This window comes from Sinocyclocheilus anshuiensis, unplaced genomic scaffold (genome assembly GCF_001515605.1).
Source record: "Sinocyclocheilus anshuiensis isolate Anshui unplaced genomic scaffold, SAMN03320099.WGS_v1.1 scaffold1052, whole genome shotgun sequence".
NCBI classification, from domain to species: domain Eukaryota; kingdom Metazoa; phylum Chordata; class Actinopteri; order Cypriniformes; family Cyprinidae; genus Sinocyclocheilus; species Sinocyclocheilus anshuiensis.
Window position 1 is genome coordinate 843,834 of NW_015549556.1, and position 4,334 is coordinate 848,167.

The 4,334-nt window shown below is 37.7% G+C and overlaps 1 pseudogene; it reads right to left on the bottom strand.

Annotated features, from left to right (window-relative positions):
- Positions 1 to 4,334, bottom strand: part of LOC107656954 (HHIP-like protein 1) — a 16,234-nt pseudogene that overhangs the window by 6,391 nt on the left and 5,509 nt on the right.

Genomic DNA, 4,334 nt, shown 5'->3' on the forward strand with positions numbered 1-4,334 from the left:
TATAATTAAATTAAATTAGCAAGGCTGATACTCTGCTCGTAACTACACCATTCTGTAAAGCATCCTGCTTTATTTATGGGCATTCAAATGTAACTACTGACATACATTCAAAACAATGAATGTGCCCATTTGATTTGTAATTAAAAGTTACTGTGATTGCTGATCATGATGATACAAGGCTGTAAGAGTACTGTGTGTTGCACAGAAGACCATCAGTAGTTACTTAATAGTGTGATGAGACTGAACCTCCACATTCAACGTGGTGTCAATATAGCGTGCTTCTCTGTTCGTCATTGGCAGCAGGACTCCAGGACTTCTGTGGCTGCGACAGCTCTCTCTATAAGGATGAAAGGCTCGCTATGCGCTTGTGAAGCTGTGAGTGTATATTCACCAGGCTCTGCAGCTCTGCTTATGTCACACGGGGAAAACAGGGCGGCAAAGCCAAGGCTAATATTTTGAGGCTGTGTGTCTGTCTGGCTAAATCTGCATTACTCAACTGAGGCAAATGAACCACAAAATTCTCAAACTGCTAGAATAATGCAACAATGACAAAAACATCATTATTCATTAAAATACCATGAAAGTGATCCATACTGTTTTGCACGTTATATTCCACGTCTTTTGAAGCCATATGAGAGATTTTTTGTAGATTTTTGACCATTTTATGGTACTTTTCTTGTCATACTTGAAGCTTGTAAATACTGATTTTTTTTCTTCTTTTTTTTTGGTGTACTATCCCTTTAAGAGCTGAATTTGCTTCAGTATTTTGGCCATTTACAGTCAAAATGTTCCTTTCAGAAAACAAATGTATTATATATTGACTAATGAGTTGATAGGAATATATTAACTGGCTATGGAAACCCATTTTCACCACAGAAAATTAATAAATAAATAAAGGTAATTGCAATTTGCTATTTTTTTTTTTATAATTTGGACTTTGTTTCTCAAAATTCTGAGGAAAATAAATTTAACTCAGAATTCAGTTTAAGACTTTTTTCTAAGATTCTGAGTGTATATCTCGCAATTCTGAGGAAAAAGTCCAAATTGTGAGATTAAAGTGACAATTACCTTTTTTTATTTTTTATTCTGCGGCAAGCTTCCATAGTTAGCAGATATGATAAGGTGAACTCTTGCACTGACAGCATGTCATGAATTTACAGTCAAAATATGTGTTAAAACATAGTGCATTATTGTAAACATTCCATGAAATTAAAGGGATAGTTCACCCAAAAATGAAAATTACCCCAAGATTTACTAACTCTCAAGCCATCCTAGTTATATATGACTTTCTTCTTTCACACAAATACAATCTGAGTTATATTTAAAAATGTCCTGGCTATTCCAAGCTTCATAATGGCAGTGAATGGCTGTTACTATTCAATTTGCCAATAGAAGTCCAATAAATCCATAAATCCGCTGGAACGCCACTCTCTCGTGAACGAGTGTACGACAGTTAGTGGAAGATAGAGATTATGCCTTATAAAGTTTTAAATATGGATCCATGTTTCCATGCAAATGCATCGATTTGCTTCAAGGGCCCTTTATAACCGCCTGGAGCCGTGCAGAGCATGATTTACGATGGATTTATGCACTTTTATTGGACAATTGAATAGTAACACCCATTCACTGCCATTATAAAGCTTGGAAGAGCCAGGACATTTTTTGAATATTTCTCTGATTGGATTCATCTGAAAGAAGAAAGTCATATACACCTAGGATGGCTTGAGGGTGAGGAAATCATGGGGTAATTTACATTTTTTGGGTGAACTACCCCTTTAAGGCAAGGGTTTCAAATAAAGATAAATAAAGATGACTTACTTGTTTTGCGAATTCCCAAACTTTCCAAAAGGGTCTCCCGCTTTGCCACCGTCTCCTATGAATATGTACAGATATCCGTCCAACCCAAACAGTAATTGACCTCCATTGTGGTTTGATGCAGGCTCATCAACTTCTAGAAGTGTCCTGAGAACCAAAATAAGTATCAATAGTGCTACTATTTCACAGACTGATAAAAATGGTGAAAATCACACATCTAAGAGAAAGTATTGCATTTAAGAATCTGTTCATTTTGAGCTGCTGAGTAATTAAATAATGCATCCTTTCCTGCAGCTTTGAACAAAAGCATCTGCCAAACATTTAAATCACAGGTTCTCAACTCTGGCCCTCGAGGTCCATTTTCCCACAGAGTTTTGCTCTAACCTTCATCAAACTCAGCTGCCTGTAACTTTGTAGCTGAAGACTAGAAAGATAAAATGATGCCTAAAAAATTTGCGTGCACAGGGTAAGGTTTGTGCAAGTTACTTGCAGAGAAAGTTCATGGTTTGTGGTTGATTGTCACCACACAAACAAAAACAAAACATGATTTAAAAAAAATGGTATATAACTATTTTTACACAAAATATTACTGTAAGTATATGTTTAAAATATAAATATATTTTGAACCTTCTGGTGCTACTTATTTTGTGATAAAAAATGACTGATTTTTTTTTCCAATAAAATGAGTGTGCTATATTTTAGTTTGATAAAGTTTGTTATTTATTTATTTATTTTTTGTTTGCTTGATTAAGGGGATTTTATGATACTAAAAAAAATTATGGAAGGACAATTTAACATTTTTTGAATCATGCATGATTTTGTTTAAATAAAATGAGTGTACTAGATTTTATTTCCATAAAGTTTTTTACCGTATTTTAGGGGATTTTATATTACTAAATTATATTTATGGAAAGACCATTTAACCTTTTTGAAGCACGTGAATGTTTTTTTTTCCTCACATAGCAAGTTTCAAAACGTTTATCAAGGTTTGTACCAAAAAATTCTGAAAAACAAAAAAAACCCAACAAAAAAAACTACTTTGTACTATATATATATATATATATATATAATTTATTTTTATTTTTGTAATTTATTTATTTATTTTTATCAGCAGAGTGTGTTTCATTGGATAAACGTGTCTGATAGATGTAAATAAAAAAAAAATAACACTCTCAGAGAGAAACTGGCATACCTAAAATATATATAAATAATAATGTTTTTATTTGTGTCTGTGCAGCTGTCTTTAACCATGGAATATGCAGGTCGAGTTGAGTGGAACATTGCATGTGAATATATGATATCTTTCTCTCACCTTTCTGAGGAGTGATCCAGCATATTCATATCCGAATCAGACACGAGAAACTCACTGATACGAATCTTCTCCTGCTTCTTCACAGACACCGAGTAGTAAATGTAGGCTTTTTTCACATTTGTGAAACGAGGGTGCAGAGCGATGCAGAGGAACCCTCGCTCATCCCCAGCCCAAGGTGAGGTCAGAACCGCCCTGGTCAGGTTCAGGAAGGGCCTGTCGATCCGAGAACCATTGGCCAGGTAAGTCCACACGTAACCCAGCTGCTCCGCCACGAAGAAGCGGTGCGTGCCGTCATTGGCGTGTACCATCGCCACAGGATTGCGAAGCCCATTCGCCACTTCTTCCAGGCATAACTGAATGCAGCCCTGCGGATCCGCCTTCACGTCTCCCAGGTTGGCGTTGAGCTCGTCGTTGGAGAGGACGTTTGGGTAGCAGTACTCGGGATCTTTAAACTCTAGATATTTGCAGAACTTGCTCCGGTCTTCTTCGATAGCATAAGTTTCGTTGTTGTTGATCAGAAGGCTGAGAGTGTAACGGCAGTGGAGCCAGAAATCCTCGCAGTAGTTTCCGCAGAGGCCAGGAAGCTCCCGCATCGGGGTGTTTGCATCTTCTGCATCGTACAGATGCGCTGCGTAAGGAGAGCATTCCTGACACAAACAAATCAAAGCATGGACATTTATTCAACAGCGTTATATGAACCTGAAATGCTTGAGACAGATCAAGTTTACTTCAGGACACTAAAGGCCAAAATATACTAAGGTTTGCATGCATACGCGAGGGTCCGCATGCAGTGCGCATGGAGCCCAAAGTATACTTAATTTTTGTACGGACATGTATGCTAGCGTATGCATACAGTCCAACGCATAGTCTTTCAAAGTATACTCCAGTCGATAGTGTGCACGAACGCAGGCGGAGAGTATACTTTGGGCTTAAGATTCAGTGAAAATTCACCAAACAAGAGTAAATGTGACTACACCTTAAAGATGGGATTCCCTTTCATGGGAACTTCGAACTGCGTCCTCTAGGGGTCGCTATGAGGAACGCCTCGTCGTGACCCGTGTCTGAAGCATACATTGAAAAAACACCAACTCGTTGGCCGGCGACAGCCATGACGTCACTACCGGTGTGACAATAGTATAAATAGGCACCGGGAGCACACATCATTCTCTTCTTCGTCTTCATTGACTGTTTTGTTTGAAGCGTGCAT